The sequence below is a fragment of the Ammospiza caudacuta genome, chromosome 1, assembly GCF_027887145.1.
Source record: "Ammospiza caudacuta isolate bAmmCau1 chromosome 1, bAmmCau1.pri, whole genome shotgun sequence".
NCBI lineage: Eukaryota > Metazoa > Chordata > Aves > Passeriformes > Passerellidae > Ammospiza > Ammospiza caudacuta.
This window is the reverse complement of record NC_080593.1, coordinates 71,484,856-71,503,943: the sequence shown is the minus strand read 5'-3', so window position 1 is coordinate 71,503,943 and position 19,088 is coordinate 71,484,856. Positions and strand designations below refer to the sequence as shown.

General features: G+C 39.7%; 1 protein-coding gene across 1 annotated transcript in view; it reads left to right on the top strand.

Annotated features, from left to right (window-relative positions):
* GMDS (GDP-mannose 4,6-dehydratase) overlaps nucleotides 1-19,088 on the top strand; it is a 407,910-nt gene that overhangs the window by 181,955 nt on the left and 206,867 nt on the right. The window lies entirely within an intron of this gene.

Below are 19,088 nucleotides of genomic sequence, written 5' to 3'. Positions count from 1 at the left end.
CACAGAGGGCTACCTCAAGATTTTTTTTTTTGCCTATTGAGGTCTGTTAACTTTGTCTTGCTCTTGACTTCAGATTAGGGAATTTAGTAACACAGCAGTCTACCCCAGGCATGACCTGAACAGAAAAATAAATCTTTGGGTTTACATTCCTTGCCTGAATTCCTGGGGAAGGGGTCTGACTACAACGTGGTTCTATTTTAGAGTGTTTCTTCAATTCTTTTGACAAATTTTATGACTGATAAAATGACTTGATTTCAGCAAGATGCAGAATCACCTGAAATGAAAGATGCTGCTGGAGGTTGGTGACCTTTTTTTAGTAAGGCAAAAATTAGGCCTGTATCAATGATCAAAGCCCTCTTTGATTATATGTTATAAAGAAGCATCACAAGATAGTTGTGATGGCAGGTATTGGAACACATAAGCCTGCACTTGGTGTTTGAAATGTCTGTAGTCAGGATTTGCTTCTAATTTTATTCTACCCATCTACTTAAGCAGACAAACAAACAATGCCCCTGTATTGTATTACAAGGAGACATGAATGACCATGTAGGAAATATTGTCTTTTCCCCAGGAGATTTTTGTCCCCATTTTGGTGCTTAAAGATTTCCTGTGGTCATTGGACTATTTCTGTCTTTTAATAATTCCTTGCTGGGAAACCGGATTTGACTTCACCATTCATTGATGTAGTTTAAAAAGATGACGACTGTTTGTTTTGGTTTCCTATATTACAAAGTAAGAAGTATCTCAGTGGGCAAAAGTCTTGATTTTTATCATAAATTGAGACTTTAAAGGTCGAGTAAAAGCTGAGCTCTCGAATCTTCTTTACAATCAAAAAGAGCAAGAAAACAAAATCATAATGCTTCTCTAAACTGATGTCCTGGATGACATTAGAAAAGGTAAACAGCCATACTGCCTTGGTATCAAAAGGGTTACATCAAGCAAGTGAAGAAGGTGATTTTTGGCAGCCAAATGAAGTTGTCTTAGGTTCTGTGCTGCGTTTGTGTGTGAGATGTTAAAAGCATCATGAGTGTAATGACTGTGCCTCCATGGCTATGGTTTTATGTTTGTGGCTACAACATTGGTTGAAGTAGTTAAACCAGTAAACCATCCCAGTCATCTTTTTAATGCATAAAAGGATGATCATGAGTGATCACCAAGCCTCAACTGAAAAGAAATAAAAGGTAAGTCAAATAAAATGATCAGTCGCATGAAAATAATGAATATGATTTGTTAACATGCATTGGATATTTCATAAAGACTTCAGCTATGACATTCCAACAGAAATTACACTAGGTCATAAATCATGGGATGAATCCTAAAGTCTTCTTCTCTAAGGGAAATCCTAAATAACTCCCTTGTGCCTTCTGGGTTAGACCCTTGTCCTGTGTTCACAGAATCACAGAATGGGTCAGGTTGGAAGGTACCACAGCAAATCTGGTCCAACCTTCCTGCTCAGGCAGGATCATCCTAGAGATCATTGAACAGAATTGTGTCCAGACAGTTCTTGCATATCTCCAGTAAGGGCAACTCCACAATCTTTCTGGGAAATCTGTTGCAGTGCTCAGTCACCTGCACTGTAAAGAAGTTCTTCTCATATTCAGGTGGAACTTCCTGTGTGTCAGTTGCTTTTTTTTGCCTCTTGTCCTGTTGTTTGGCACACCAAGAGCCCGGATTTGTCCTTTTGACACTCCAATACAGATAAACACTGATGACATTCATCCCCTCTCTTCTTGAGGCTGAGCAGGCCCAGCTCCCTCTGCCTGTTGAGGCTATCATTCAACCCTTAAAAATCAACAAGTAAATCCAGAAGGATGAATAGCTTTCAAGGCCTTTGGCCTCCAGAAAGAATGTAGTTGTCTGAGGTCTATGGCACGAACACATGTTTTTTTGTGCAAGTAGCATTCCAGGCCTTTCAGCTACACATCTTGGGCCTGTCCCAAAATCTTCTGGAAAGAATTCCTTGCTAAAATATAGTTCATCTTGAGTATTTCTCATCCCAGAGAGATATCATCCCTTCAGATGATGGGAGAGTTATTATCAATTCTCTAATTCCCTGCGTATTATGGAAATATGGTTACAGGCAGCCTTCTAATGGGTAAAAAATAGGGTAACTTTAAACTGGAAATAAACTATTATTTGAGGCTTTAATGGACTGGAAAGTAGGGCTTAGAGATTTAACATTGTTCAAATAAATGCATAATATGTTAGAAAGCATGATCATATTTACAAGCATTTTGGGAGCTTCCTTAAGCATATGGCTGAACACATAGGGATATATCTTATCCTCTCCATATGTAGCTTTAAATCCCATAGATATTAATACAAGTAACACATGTGCATATAGACTAGACCATGTACTGTGTTTCCTTTCTTCTTATTTCCTTATTAGGGATAATAATAAAAACCGTAAATACATTCCTTTTTGTTGTTTTATGAAATATTATGGGTCAATTCCTGATCTCACAAAGTTTATGAGCCAAGCCATTGACTTCATGGAGAAACAGTATCCTGTATGTGTTGGACTTGAGAACATCTGATGGTCACACAGCACAAGCAGAATTCATGACTCTCGAGCTTTGATTATATGAGTTCATTTGACTGCCACTGTGGTTTTGGGCAACCTCCTTTGTGCACAGTAAAGCATGGAAGCATTTACCTGCACTGAGGCATGTAGGTGCCCACTGAGGGATGGGCTGAGGGTAGTTTGGTAGCAAATGATTCAAAAATCTGGGGTTTAAACATGGTTTAAACATATCAGTAGAGAATAGTTGGAAAATGTATTTGATCAGGATTTTGACCTGGCACTTGAACTGCCACCTGCAGCAACAGCGTACAGCAGCATTGTGCTGGTGAATGAAAACTGGGAAGTCCAACTCACTGGAAAGAAAGGATTCCATTCAGTGTTTAAAGAGAACAGAATAGAAAAATGTAAGCATTGAAAATGCTTGGTATGGGATTATAAATTTTAACCTAAAATTAGTAACTCTTAACATATTGGCAGAAATTGTTGCTGCCTCCTGCTCTCCCTTTCTCCATTATTTATTTTGCTGTGAGCCAGCACAGGTCTCATGAGATTGTACTAGAGATGATGATCAATGCCACTGAGTTGGAAGAGGTGAAAAGCAATACATCAGTGCTATCGACATATGAATCTTCCGTGTACTATTTTGCTTTGTGAGGATAACATACCCTTTATTTGTTGCAGACTATCTGCCAGGTATTTTCAATTATTGGCACAACAACAAGCCTTAAGTTTGCTGAGTACAGGGGAAGAATCATCCTGCTGGCCACACTGTTGCTGGTACAGGCCAAGATGCCATTGGCCTTTTTGGCCACCTGGATGCACGAGCCTCCCTTCAACAGCTGAGGTTTTTCCTGCCTTTCCCTCAGTTTCCTCTTTATCACCTGCTGATGCTCAGGTTGCCTTCTGCAATTGCACTGCCCATACCTCAGTGTTGTGCAAACAGCAGAAATACTGCACTGAAGAAAGCTGTGGAGAAGCCCCTCAATCTTGATCTTACAAAACTAAAAGAACAAGTCAAAGGTAACAGTTTTAATAGTCTTTAGGTATTCATAGAGATCAGAAATATTGTCTCTTGCCTTCAATAGAAATCCAGCAAGTACGTCAAGCAGTAATTACAGAGGACTCATAATTGGGTCATAATTGGCTCCAATTCAATTAATTACATGTCTAGTCAAAAGTTTAAAATTAGGTGTGTGCCCATATTCATGGTGAAGTTGGGGTGCATTTGATATTCAGAATGTATGGGAATCGGCTTCCATTAATTTGTATTTAAATAATGTAAAAGAAAACAATCAAAGCAAAAGAAAACTGTTTATAAATAAGTACTATAGTAATTTATTGTGCAGACCAATCAAGCATATTAAGAAACTGTGAAACTGCTTAAAGAGAAAATTTCTATCTTATTTTCTTTTTAATTGGCTTTAGTGCTGATTCATACGTAAATCTGTAATTAAAAGCACAAGAAAATACACAGCCATTTTTATTGTCTTAGAGAATTCTGCACATGTTGAAATTTAGATAATAAAATCTAATCTTTGTTTAAATCTTTAGTCAGCATCACCTGGTCTTTTATAAATTATTTTTCTACTTGCCATTCTAATAGGCAGAAAATGACCCTTGGAAACAACAGCTACCACTGCTGTTGTGGGAAATCCCTTCTTGTATGTTTGTGCATAAGTTTAAATATAAAAACTCTTGCCAGACAGAATTATTTGGAATTTTACTTTACTCTTGTGCATAAGAAAAAGAGCCAGCCAGCAGGAGTATTGGCTGAGGATTTCTACTTTTGTTTTGTTATTTTCTTGTAGCATTAAGGATATGTTGTCTTCTGAGATACATTTCACCTTAGTCTGCTAAGACTTGAAGTTTTTTCTGAGTAATTCTTTCACCATCCCAGCTGAATTCTTGTTTGTGAGGGTCTTGCTTTAGTAAGGACTGTTGGTTATAAAAGGAAAGTCAGTTGTATCTGTCTGTGTAACTATCTATGCCTCATATAGTTATGAGATTGCCTGATGAACTTAAGGCGTGTTTTTAAATGCAGATTGCCCTTTTGATATGGACTGAAGTGAAAAATGCTTTTCCTTTCTTACTGCTTAGTTTTTATGTTTAAGGTCAATATCTTCTAATAAAAGTGATGAAATAATTTTAAACCCTCAGTGATGGGCTTGTTTCAGGATTAGTGTATAGCTATCCAGGTAAAGTGTATTTTGTGCATTTCCAAATACACAGAACATTTTCTTTCCATCAACTTGTCTGAGGTGACTTAACTAATGTCTCTAGTAGGCCGAACTGATCTTCAAATTAAATCAAATCTGCTCCAGTTGAGGTGATTATGCACTGAACTGCTTCCATCTAGGTGAAGTAATTGTGAGAGCATCAGAACTTGTAAGAACCTTCAGGAGAAAAGTTTGATAGTCTGTGCTCCTTTGGAACAACTACTGAACATTCATAAAACTCTTGACAGGTACTTGCTGAAGCAGTACCTTTTCTAGAAGCACATGTATCAAAGAAAATGAGACAATGAACATTCAAAAATCTTTAATGTAGAACTAAGTCTCATGCTGAAATGTTTTTGAGAAAGCAACATCTTCCCACAGGAAGTATGCTCTTGCCAAGGGCAGAATATTTTTTGATTTCCTCATGTAAATATTTAGGACTTGTGGAGATAGGTGTCCAAGATCAAGGAAGTGACATTTGACCACAGTAATAAGTTCAATCATCCACCCAAACAGTGACCCAGTTCTCAGGATAGAATACAGCCAAAAGTGGTCACAGCGCAGTCTCAGCTGGTTTCAAGTCAAAGATGTGAAGTTCACCCAGAGCTGACCCACAGGCACTGGCACTGGAATAGAGGCACTTCTTCTTGACACAAAAGAGTGCTGGAGGAGCAGATCCAGAAATAATTATTGTCTTCCCTCTGATTGAGTCTATAGGTAAAGACACAGATGAGTGGATTTCCAAGGTCGATTCATGGCATTGTTATTTTAGTAAATTATTTGTACGTGTTGCACCTCAACTGAAATATTCCAACCCTACAAAAGAGCTTGTCTTGATATGAAGTGGTAGATGGTGTCACACTGTTTGGTGTCACCAAACAGGTGTCTCCCCACCACGTCTCTCAATCCGAATCAAAATACAATTCTGTGACACAACGATGTAATTCCTCTCTCTTTATTGCTGTCCAGGTAGGCTCCATCAGGCTGCCTCGGTTCTGTAGGGCACCCGTGGCCCCACTTGACTTCTGGCTTCAGAAATCACTTTTATTTCTCTGCTTTTAGTTACAACCTTACGAGTGGGACTGAAGACCAAACATTTTCCCCAAGGCTATATCTGTGCAGTGCCAAAAGGAACCACCACAAATTATTGGCATATAGTGAAGCTCTCCTCAGTGTACATTTTTTCTCCATTCTCCCATACAAGCAGAGAAAAGATGAAATTTATATAAATATGTTTTCTGTTCACTAGAGCATGATTTGGTGCTAGCAAAATGTAGGTGTAATTCTCAAACATCTTCTTTCAGTTTTTTAAAATATGAGCAAAGCTTCCCTTATGAAGATAGAATGTTTTTTAGAATAACTGTAATAGGGAAAGATTTCTTTTTTAATGCTAAATAAAGGCTTACATTTTGGTAAATAGCACTGCACACTAAAAGACTGTATAATGCATTTCTTTCAGTGTATGTAATTTAGATTAGACTTCTTGACTATTAGAAATAGTTGCAGTTCTCAGCAGAGAAACACACTATCATCTTAATTTTACTCATGTGGATGATGTCTACAATGAAGAAAAACAAACCCAAACCAAGTCCTTTGTGGTTTTTGAAATGCTGAAGTCTGCAAATAATATGATTCTAAATAACTACAGCATAAATGGGAAAATGTGAACACCCTTTATTCACGTATGCAGGCACACACGTGTGCATGTGAATGTATGATTCTGTATATGGATGATTTTTGTGGAAATTGCTTTCAATTTTACATAGTTTGAGAGGTTCATTATGTGCTATTTCTTTAAGTTGAAGATGATTGATAATAAGGGATTGTACAAGAAAGTAAGTAGCTTGTTGCAATAGACACGAATGGTCTCCATAGTTAAAACATAAAATGAGGCAAGGAAAAGTTCTTAATTACAATGTGTAGGTGTTCTGTCTAATACACATCATACGGCATTGATTCCAGCAGTGGTGCACTGTAAGTCCAATTTTAAATGTTGTTGTTGCTAGACCTTTCAGAAAACTATCCTAGTCTTTTTCAGAACTGTAGCATCATTTTTCCCTTTTTATTTTCTTGCAGACATATTTTCTGTGAGGGAAACATATGTAAATAAATTTTTTTCTTATTTACACAGATTTTAATTTAACTTTCTTTTTCAGCACTTTCATGTTTGACCTATTAGTGTTTTTAGGCTTTACAAAGCCAGAAAAAAGTGCTTTCCTCAGCAAAACCATCTGGTTCAGTTTCCTGTGCCTCAACAATGATACATGTATTATCAGGGCCACCCCGGTGGTTTTCTAAGTGGTCTTGTTACAGTGGTGGTCTTACAATTCAATTGGAGTGATGGAAAGGTTAGACTAAGGCTTCTTTCAAGTATAAGGTTTCCAAACTGATAAATTATGTATTGTTGTCATACTTCCAACAGTGAACTATTTTGCCGTTGTGACTTGAATGAGGTATCTCTTCTATCAAATAACACAATTACAAGAAACCTCCTGACAAATTCTGCTTTTGCAGCCTATTCTTGAGAAAACCAAATTAAGGCACTTTGCATATATAACTGTAAATGTGGGCTGTATTCCTATGGTTTTAGTTTTCTGCTTTGACTGTCAATGTGTGAAAACCCAGGTAAAATTGTGACAGGGTCCATATTTAGAAGCTATCCTTTCCCTTGTTCTAAGGCCTGTGGAAGGCAGATGGGTGTCAGCAGAGAGACTACACATTGCAGATAATGCACCATCATTGCAGTCCAGCTCTGTGCATGCTGCAGGACAAGATCTACTCATTAGCAGGTGGCAATATAGCACCAGGGTGAAAAAAAGACAGACTAAAAAAACCCACAAAACCAAAAGGTCTGTTCCACCTTCCAGTCAGCCTTGTGGGTTAACATGGGATAACTTCAGGTGAGACTCTGGGAAAGAGATGAATCTCAGAGGGAGATGGGATTGTCTGGACCTGGGAGTGAATGTACCAGACAGCCTGCTCAGGGCTGCAGCTGTGCCTGGAGGGAAACCACTGCCTCATCACGGGATGGAGCATGTTCACCATGGAGTGAATCTTCACAAAATTTAACAGCAAAGGACTCACAAGTCTCTCTTCAGTGTTTGTAAATCAGGATTTTACCTTTTTTAAAAATTTTTTCCACCGTAGTCCGCCCAAAGCTTATGAATTGGACAAGTTTAAGGCAAATGTGAAGGAAATGTTCTTGTAAACATTCTCTAGGCTTTTGCATGCAATATTTCAAATACTGACTCTACAAGAAAACCCCTAGTACATGGAAAAAATATTGACGTTTAATACAAATTAAATGTATTTTTTAATTAGCTGAATCAGTTCAATTGATATTTTTCCTTCCTTTCTTTTCTCTTTTTTCCCATCATCAGTGGGGGGAATAAAGAAAGAAAAAACCTAACCAGGTGTGGCCACATTTGAACTCAGAATTTTTTATTTTTCAGTCAGTTGGTATTTGGCAACATTTTAAAGAATGGGAAGCAGTGTATTTTATTGGTAAATGTTAGGCAACATTAATAACAGGTACTGCTACCAGCCCCACCTGTAATAACCCAGGTAGTTTCTCTTTATTAACTAATCTAGGATTTACAGATTTATTTGAAGCTTAGAATAGTGCACCACATTCTGAGAAAGCTCTATAGTATAGTTGGTTTGAATTTTAATAAGGGGGAAAAATCCCTTAAAACAGATCATTAAAATTTAATGGCAACATTTTTAAAACCCTATAATGGTTCAATTTACACTGGAAGTCAAAAATAGTTAATGGTGTTGTTATGTCTGTGTGGTAACATCCTTGCCATAGAATAATTGTTTTCATTTGAAATCAAGCCAATAAAATATCATAGGCAATGCATTCCCAGAAACAAAGTTTTTAGTCCTCCAACTTCAGGTCATTTCACTGAAAGAAGAAATGTTTCAGATAAATTAAAATGTCAGGGTTCACTTTTATAGTACTCTAGCTGTTAATATTCTGTGCATTATTAAGAAGATTGGTTATCAGCAGAGTGACTGTTCTTTCCTGGTCTGGGTATTGGGAAAAAAAATACCTTTTTTATTTTGGTTTGGTTTTTTGAATAGGAAACATTCCCCAAACCCAGAGGGTGCACTTAATATGCCACTTTTACTTATAGCAGAAATACTTGAATTTTAGCTGTAGGTGTTTTTGGATGGAGCCTTGACCTAACAACCAACACTAATGATCCAAAGATAGAGCAGCTGAACTTTCCAGTTGTCCTTCTTTGGCCCATTTTAAGCTTTCCTGGAGAGGGCTGACTTGGTTACCAGGTTAAGGATGTGAAGAAATCTTATTGCTGTCTTGTGCTTGATTTTTTTCTCTCTTCCTCTCAAAATCCACATGATTTCTGCAGTGAGAGCATTGTGTGTTTCTTCAGGAGTGACAAACATTGCATTTGCAAGGTAGGTGAGCAATGTTGGTGTTTCCTTGTCCCCTCTTCCCAGTCAGCTTGGCAGTGTGACTGGGATGGGTTTGCCTGCAGCCATCAGCGAGGAGAATAGAGTAGAAGTAGGGCCCTGGCATGGTGATTCCTTCAAACCTTCCCAGCACTTCCTGCTCTAAAGGAGGGTCAAGGCTGACAGGAGCAAGGGAGCCAAGCATTTATCCTTCCTCGCCTACCCTGCAGATCTACAGCTCAGCTCCTGGTGTGAGCAGCCTTGGCAGCCATTCCATTGCTTTTAGTGGAATAAGGATTTCAGTGGTGCTTCTGAAGTGAGCAGGCTCACATATCTGCTTCCAAATTTTCTGTTTGGCAGTGGGATTTAAAGGATCTCTGGTACTGGACTTGAGGAAGAAATTTAGGGGATCCATAACTAGTCCTATGAAATGTTGCCTCTCTCCAAGGATGACTTACTGGGATTTTTTTTGTAGAATTGAAAGCAGCCCAAGAACATTTGCTTACTCTTTAGCTTTCCTCCTAATAACAAGCTCTGTACATTTCAGAAGCTGATATTTTTTAGTGCAAGCTGTGCATTATTATTTCTTGATCTGCAAATGGGTTGGAGTTTTGTTTTCTTTTTGTTTTTAATATCAAGTGGTTTTCCTTCTTCCAAGAGCACTTTACAGATTTCTTTAAGGAGCAGTAAATTGCGCTAGTAGAGCATGAACTCCTACTTCTCCCTTAACCTCTCTTAACATCAAGTGAGATGTTACTCTACACAGTAATATTTTATCAAGACAACCCTAATGGTCTAATACAAGACACACATGTTGCTTTTGACATAATGAAAAGTTGGTACAAACCATATGATCTTGTTGCACTGTGCTTTATTTTATAAGAAAAAGTAATGCTTTGTGTTGCTAATGCAGTATATTTCCTATTCAATACAGGCACATTTCCCCCTCCCTATTAATTTATTGTGCTGCATTTATTTCCAGACCAACATTACTTTCCCATGTCTGGTGGGAATTTCTCTCTTCGTCTGAGGTGTTTTAAATTCAACAAGCATAAAGTTTTTAATATATCATGTTCATTTTAAAGGGGAAACAATTGACAAGGGGAAAATATTTTGTATAGCTTTTCATTTTACTGCCAGTATTATTACTGATATCTAAGGTAGACACATACTACAAACACTGCAAGTTTAAACGTGTTCATCTGCCAAATTACAAGCAGATCTTGGAATACTGGAAAGGTATCAGGAGGCATGAGATAGAATGGTCTCCCCCACTGCTCCAATAGGTGCCTGTTCCATGTTTATGTTTATTTGATGTTTTATTTCAGCCCATAACACCTTGTGACGCACATGCCCTATCCATGGTGTGTGCTGCTGGAAAGTGTGTTTCTGAGTTGATAGTACTGGCAGCAGAAGTGATACTGGCTTGCAAGGAGGAGCCTGCCATAGAGCAGGGCTCTGCTGTGTTCTGTTTTCTGGGAATGCTAAGGTGCAGCACCAAGGAGTTTCCCTTCCACATATCTTTTCCCAGCTAACTAGTGCCTCATCTCTAGGAAAACCTTATTTTTATTTTTTTTTAAAGTATTTTAAGAGCAAGTAGTAGCAATTTAGAACTGGTGTTGGTTGATGGTTTGTGCAAGTTCTTATGGTCTGAGCACACTTAATGTAACACTTTAACATTATGTATGGCATTTTAATGGCATCTTAAAAGTATATGTGTGCTATTTTAGAAAATGTATTATTTATCCAGGTACCTATAAAGGGAAAGGACATGTGTGAAGTGCTCAACTATAGGGCTGTGTGTTCCCTCATTGCCCCCTTGGAAAACCTGAGGAGCAACATTGCCGAAAACCAACGGCAGGAACTAGTTTGGAGTGAAATCTTCTAATAATAATCTGATTATTGGCTTTGGTGGGACTTCATTCACTGTGTCTTACATCTGTGTACAGGGAGGCCAGCAGAAGAGAAAGAGGCTCTTTGCCTGCCCAGAGTTGCACAGTATACCTGTGACAGGACAGCCACAATTTGGCTCTAAAAGTGACCTCAGGAGACATTAAAATGCCATTTAACACATTACCAATAAAACCAGGAAGCATAATAAAGAGTTTTCACCTGGCCTGCCCAGTGCCAGTCTTCAGTTTCAAGTTTGACAGAATAATGGAATTGGTGCACAACTGCCCGCTCCTTGTAATTAAGTAAATTAGACTTTCCTTAAAGAAGGCTTTTTTGTTGGTGGTGTTCATAAGGTCACATCTAAAGAAAGGCAGTGTAAAACCAACAGGCACACGTGTAAAAATATAACTTGAAGAAGAGGTTTCAGTAAAAAGTCCACCTAAACTGAAAGTAAATTTGTCATCATTCTTACTGCAGTAATTTTGGAGCGATTACATAAAATACTGTTAAATAATAGCAGAATCATGCACAATTTACATTTACTTTTAGAATACACTTAACAGAAACAAGACTCATTTCACTTGGCTTAATTTATTCATGTGAGGTTTGGGAACAAATTGTCCTGGAATTGCATGCTGATGATAGGCATTTAGTTGTGCTGATTTGTAGCAGTCTGATCATTTAAATACAATGTGTCATAAATATTTCAAGTCAGGGAAAAAAAAATCCAGATTCTGAAATCATTATCTTAAAATGTCTTGGATAGTTGTTTATGTTCTGGAACTGCTTGCAAAATGGTTGACTCCTAACCAAGCTTATAGTTTTATTAGAAGTATCTTAAAGTGAACCTTTTTGCTTAGATATGGACTTTTGCAGGGATACTGGTTCATATAAAGTTGCTTTAAGTGAAACAGTTCAACTTGTCACTGCAAACTCTGTCTGTGTTGGTTTTAGAAAGTACCGCTGGAGCTTATAGTGTTACTACACTTTCTTAGAAGGAAAAATCACACACACTTTCATATTTCATGAAGGCAGATAAAAACAGGAAAATGAAACTGCCTTTAAACAAGAACAAACTGGTGGTGCTCAGGGTGAAAACCGGGATCCAGAACCAACTTCCTAGCAGCTAAAAGGAGCAACGTCTGGTAGGAAAAAGCAAATTTATACTCAGGAGTACCACAGCTGATGGAACACTGCATCCTCGTGTTGGGGGTAATGTGAGAGCAATACAAGATGGGGAATAAGACCCCAGTTTTTAGGGAAGTCCTATGCTCTCATCACCTGCTCTCAGGCCAAAGTGAGCCACCAGCTGCCACTGTGCTGGAAAGGAGACTGCAATTCTTTAGCCTGAGTGGGTCAAGAAAACATGCATAGAAGGTGACAAGCATTAGCATTAGATATTGATGATTTGTTTTCTTACTGAGTGAATAGAGATGAGGGAAGGATGTGCTCAGTAGACAAGTTTGTCTTGAGAATTGTCCTTAATAATAATTAGACTTCTACTCTTGAAACTAAAAGAGACAGGATCCCATTTACTGTGTTATGAATATTCTGCATTTCTGCAGAATTAGTAATTTTCTGTTGGACACACAGAGCCAGCTCATCATGGTTAGGGAAGAAGACAGCAAATGTGGGTTCCCTGTGTAACCTCCCAGCAGAAATAGGCATGTCACCCCAGGCTGCTAAAATAGTCATTTTACAGATGATAAAACTAGTCATTAGTGATGCAGATCAGATTGAGAACACCCCTGCAGTTGTTTCTAATTAGCAGAAGACTCACGTGATCTTAAACTTTGAATCCTACTGCTTACCTGCATGGTGGCAAAGCCCACAGCTGGACTATGGCCTTCACTTACACAGGTATCAAATCAACCATGTACAGTACAACCTTCTTACAGATTTCACCCTGAAACTTAAAAATTAACACATGGATCCCTTTTTATTAATGTTTTCAGTCCCTTGGTTGTAATCTTTTTAAAGATGATGCATATGTTTTCATACCCAATTTGTGTACCTTCCTGCTTTGTGGCAGCACAGACACAGGCTTGCATGTGTGTGCATGGGTTGCTGCTCCTTCTGTCTTGTGTTACAGGGAATAACAGGAGTACAAAGATTTGTCCTCCAAGGCTGTGTGTGGGGACTGTTGAGGTAGCCTCTGAGATGTTACTGAAATTTTAAGACTGGTGCTTTCCAAAAAATCCTTTTCTACTAGATGTTTGTTAGGCACCAAAGCCTGATAGGTGTCTGCAAATATAAAGTACCAGGGTTTTTTACAATGAATTTTTTTTTTTGCTTTTCAGTTGCTGGAACATCATTTTTTTCTTGTCTTTTGTTAGAGCTGTAAATCCCCATAGACAGAAGAAAAAAAATACAACAAGAAAGTGAATTTCAGTTGGTGAGAAGAAAATACAAGAGAGGGATGCATAAGGGTATTTGAATTTTTAACAAAAACGCTTAAAGGAAAGCAATAAAATGACTTGTTTCCATTAGAATTTTCAAGATAGAGTTCCTTTGCAATGTACGCACAGCAGGAATTAATTGGAAGTAGCTACCATAATATTCAGAAACAACTTGCCAAGTTGTCTGTTCAACAGAATTTGAATGAAAACAGAACAAGAAAAGAAAGTAAGAGAGCAGGCTTATCCACAGAAGCCAGAAAGATTTATACCTTGAGCAGATTGGATTTGTTATTCAGTGGCTCCTATTACTGTGATGTTTGTTGCTTTATTTAGATGAACAGTTTGGCTCTGGCTGCCTTTGTTCCTGCTGTCCAGAAGACTTGGCACACTTCACGCTGTGCACGGTGCACTTGGAGAGGGAGACCTGCAAAAGGACATCCACCCAAGGCGAGCTGGCAGACAATAGCAGAACATCCTTTTCTTTGGAAGGGACTCATCAGGAAAGCATTGGTCCTGCCTCTCTGCATTTAGCTGAATGCAGATGAGAGGCATGATTAACACTAATGAGTGACCAGGGATTTATTGTTTACTTAGAGATAAGGCATGAGCTTCCTTCGTTGGCGCATTCTGCCAAATCGTTTGATCCTAGTTCACCAAGTCTTTTATTATTTGTTGTTGCTCATTTTGATAGTGGTAGTTGTTGCTTTAAGTGATTTCTTTCACCAGAATATTTTCATCAGTGGTGCTTATTTTATTTAATTTTTATTGTAAATTGTCTGAGCTGTTTGTCATTTGGTCCACAGTACTCTGGAGGTCCTTTACGTGCATCACATGTTCTGCGTCCAACAGTGCTTTTTCTGTTCAGTTCTTGCCCTCCTCCCCAAAGCTGAAATAAATCAAAGTAGGTTGAGACTCAGTCGCAATAAATCAAGACCTGTCCAAAACTGGAGCCTGCCCAGTCAAAATGTCATAGCTTGGCTTTCACTGAGGATTAATTAAAGGCCTGATATAAAGCCCAGATGTGCTTCAGGAGAGTAACAAACTGCCTGGTGGTGGCTATGCTAAAAACCAAGTCTCCCCATGAATCTGCCCACCCAAGAACATGGAGGAGGATAAGGCTGAGGAAAAGGGAAGAAGGGAGGGGAGGGGAGGAAAAGAGTAAACTGAATCAAGCATGATTTTATAGCATCTATGTTGGCAGAAAACAAGATAAGCTCTATGCTAAAGCACTTCTGAAAAAAATACAAAGCCTGCATGTGTAGATCTCTAACAACTGCAGAGAACATAATGGTTAAAATGTTCAGCATTAATTGAGAGTGGGATAAAACTAACACAGTGAGTGAACTTTTGCACTTTTTATGGTCAAATATATATATGTATGTATGTATGTATATATATATATATATATATGTGGCCTGCCCAGTGACTGAGCTTGCTCTGTGCATGTTTTGCATTAAATTCCTGAAACTCATCTTTACTAAAATAGTTTAGCTGAAGATTCCTGTGGCTCTGATAGTGATAGATATGGAAATATGCGTGTTTCTAAATTCAGTATATTTAAATATAAATACATAAAATACACTTAACTTACATACTGCTTGCATTATGGCCTTTGCAAAACTCCAACTTTGCTCCCAGAGGTTACATTGATTTAATTGAAGAGTGTGCATGGAGTGACCCCTTTTAGAAAAGACAAGTACTTAAGGAGTGTTGCAGATCAGTTGTGGGACACAATATATGGTTATTCTCACTCTCTTTTGCAGGCATAGAAATGCAATTTCCTGGGGGAAAAAAATGAATTAAAAGAATAGTACCTCATTGTTTGTATTGAATTAAATTATTTCCTGAATAAGATTAGTCCAACATTTAATGTCATTGAATTGGTTTCATTTTCTTTGAATTTGCTGCGTGTGGGTAAGGAGTACCTAGGCATGCCATGATGAGATGCAGTGTTAAATTTTCACAGAGTTGGGCGAGTGGTTCTGGGATAGCAAAAGAGGTCTGCCGAGCAGCGCTGCCCTCTGCTCTTCAGTCTGATGTAGTGAGTCACAGTTTATGCAAGCAGTTTTGATGCCCTGGATATTCCTAAGTGTGAGATGTTTCTATGCACATGTATGTGATAGATTTGTGCATCCATTTACTTATATATCTTCTTGGAGGCATGACATCTTTTCTAGTCTCGCCTCTGCTCAGACTGAATAAGTGTCACCTTGCAAAACAGGGAGAAAAGCAGGAGATAAGGAGCTGGACAAGAGGCGTGGATTAATGTCTTATTTCAGCTGAATGTGAGCCAAGAGTATATCAGTTCCTCGTTAAGGCCCCAAGAAGGTCTGATGAAAGCCAGGGCTGGAGGGAAGTTTGGTGTCAGGCTTCCCAGTCCTGCTGCCTCTGTGGCACGTCCTTTCTGCACGTGGTGGATACGTGTTTGTGCCACCTTGGCAAAGCAGAACCATGGCAAGCCTTGGCTGTGACACATAGTCAGATGGCTAGAGAGTAACAGGTTTTGCTCTTTGGCAGTCCCTCCTCCTGTGCAGTGCAGAGAAACCTACTGAACCTGATACTTTCCTCTGCTGAGTCACTGTGCCTCAGAGAAACTTGCAATGCTGGGTGGGTACACACTCCTCCATAGGTCACCAAAGGACTGATTATACTACATTGCCTCATGCATGGTCCTGTCTCTAAAAGAGCTCTCAGAATTATTAAACACCTTCAGTCTCCCTGCTCATTTCCCAAGACTTTGCTGCAGCCCCTTCGTGTATTCTGCAGTCTTGATTTCCACATGCTGTCCATTTGGTTCCCTGGGCTTCACCTACACTGTCCTCCTGCTTCCAGCAGTACTTCCATTGTAATTCTGGTCTCTTCCACACTCCCAGATTATGTGCTCACCAACCTGTTTTACATGGCAGACCCTTCATGGATCTCACTCTCAATTATTACAAGTTGCAGGTGTTAAAAGAGTAAATATGCCATGAGTCTTTATTGGTGGTTCACTGAGGAGAAGGTTCCTGTCAAGTTGCAGTGATTGCTAGTTTCAGGGAGCAGCAGGAATGGAGCTGCACCATGAGGGCGACAGGCTGTGTGCTCACGGTGACCCAGCACAAGCAGTGCCCTCATCAACCAGGGCACAGCCCTGCAGTGTCTGAGCTGGATGGGCTGAGACAAGTGAGGGTAACAAGGTCTCATCAGCAGCCCCAGGCAAGGCAAGGTGATGAATCAAGTTTGGAGCTCATCCTGGTTCCAGTCAGGAGCAACAGAAGGGACTGGAGACCATCCAGGAGAGACAGTAAATGAACCAGTACATCAGAGAACAGGACAGGGCCAAGGTATGCCTACAGCACAGCTCAGGCAAGATTTGGGTGTCTGAGTCTGGATCAAAATGGACCCCTGGACCCAGGGGTAGAGTGAGCCCTGACAGCATGCTGTCAGAGCAAAAAGGGAGAAGGGGAAACTTCTTGTGGAGGACTTGTGCAGTGAAGGAAGTGAAGGAACCACCACCACAGTACATTTGGTTTAGCTAAGCAATAATAAAACGTAACTGGAGTTAGAACGGGAAAGGTCTGGAGTTTCATTTTAATTAAAGTAGGGGGTTGACCCAATTAACACCAAATTACAGTGTTTCTGTGCCCCAGCCTATTGGGCAGTGGAGAGAAGTCCTGTGCCTGAGTTCCCTCTGGAGACAGGGAGTCAGTGTGCCTTGTGGGGCTGCTTGCCTCTGGGAACAATGGTTGGCTTTCAGGCTGCCAGGCTGGCCCCTGTGCTCCAGTTCCCTTCTGCTCTCAGGGGCTGCTGTAAAGTCATGTTTGGGAATGCATTACTGTGTGTGGGAAAGCCTGGACCAGAAAATGCCAGAGAAGAGAAACTTAGGGCCTGCACAGGGAGTTAGGTTTTGTGACACCCATCCTGAAGAGCTTTACAAGAGAGAAGCAAGTACAAGAAGCTGTGCTATGGTCTCTCCTCATGGCTGTATCGTTTTTAGTCTGTAATTTCCTATAAAATTTCACTGTACGTTTAAATTTAGCAAAGCCCATCAAAGTCTGGGAACTTCTTAAGATTCTTGTTTGTAACAAATTTTAACAAAGTTCAACCTTTGAGCCAGGATTAGAAAACACTAAGAAAGCTCTGCTAAATTTAAAAATCTGCTTTAGTTTTAAATGTCTTTGCAAGCTGTTACTTCTGAACACGAACTATGCCTTTGCTCTGTGTGAGTGTAAAGGAAAGGGGGAGAAAAAAAGATTTTAAAGGCTAAATGGTTAAAATTTAACAATTAGCTACTGTACATGCTCAGGAGCTTCCCCAGCTTTCCCCTCAACCCATGTTTTCTTTATCTCCTGGGTGGTCCCTACCATCCCTGTCCTTTCTTCTGAGATCCCATCCCCCCTTTTCCTCATTTTCGCCCTCCCTGTAAAGGAGGCCCTCTCATCGTCGTCCCCGTTCTTCCTGCTGGGAAGGCTGAGACCCCTTTGGGAGGCAGCCAGGGATGTTCTTTATTTCATACTTGCAGAGCTAAAAAGAGATGAGCAGTACAGAAGGAAAGGCGACAGCTTTCTGGTGTGAGAAGTATTGCTGAACCTTGAATCTCCCAACGCTGAGCCCAGATGAACAGCACAAGGAGTGCCTCCTGGCTGTCCTGTGCTGGGGGGTTTGTCCTTAGCACTTTCGGAAATAAATCTTTTCTTCCTTCCTTTGAGAACTGGCAATCCAGTTTGAGAACTGGCAATCCAGTTTATGGAAGTCAATCCCATTCAAAGCAGTGGAATTATGCTAATTTGTGATGGCTGCACAGCTCTCTAGTGGGGTAGATGCAGAACCATTAACCTATAGGTGGACAGTTTGCATATCCTGCTCGAATTAGCCTGGATGCTGTGTCTCTGTAAGGCAGACAGACAGACAGACAAGGAAGTTGTGTGTATGGTACAGGTACTTTGTCTTCCTGGTGGGACTCTGAAAGCAGCTGGAGTTCTACATCAGGCTGTATCTGCTTGATGTTATAGTAGTACAGTACTTTTTCCCATCTCCCCTGCAGCCTTTAGGCACTTAGTTCTGTGTAAAGATTTGGTAGCTGGCCTTGTCCTGGGCATATCCAGGCCAAACTTCTTGGGACATGCATTATTGACTTCTGTTACAGCCACTGAGGAAGAATTTTGCAGGGCTGAAAGCAGAAACAAACTCTTCTCATTCTCTCATCAGGGTCTCAGTGACATTAAACCCAGCTGTTCCTGTTGACTTGAAAACCCATGGGAGAACTTTGCCTGAGGGGTCTTTTTGTCAGGAAGGGTAATAATAATGTGATTTTTGGAAGGTGTAAGTAGTGCCTACATTGTGGAAACTGGAAATTGCTTGGTGTAGCTTACGTTCATCTTGAAACCCCAGTGTGTGTCTGCGTGTGTGTGTGTCAGCTCTGTCACGTCAGTAAGAGTGCTTAAAGGCTATCTTTTATCTTTGCTTCAGACTTTATTGTGTACAACTCATAAAATTATGAGCATCCTAAATATATGCATGATGGGACCTTAGTTTGATAATGTGGATATTAAAAAAAAAAATTACTTGAAGTGAAAATACCACACGATGATGTTTCTCCATTTCCTTGCCATTGAACACAATAGCATTGGTGTCAAATGCTTATAACTGTAGTAATTA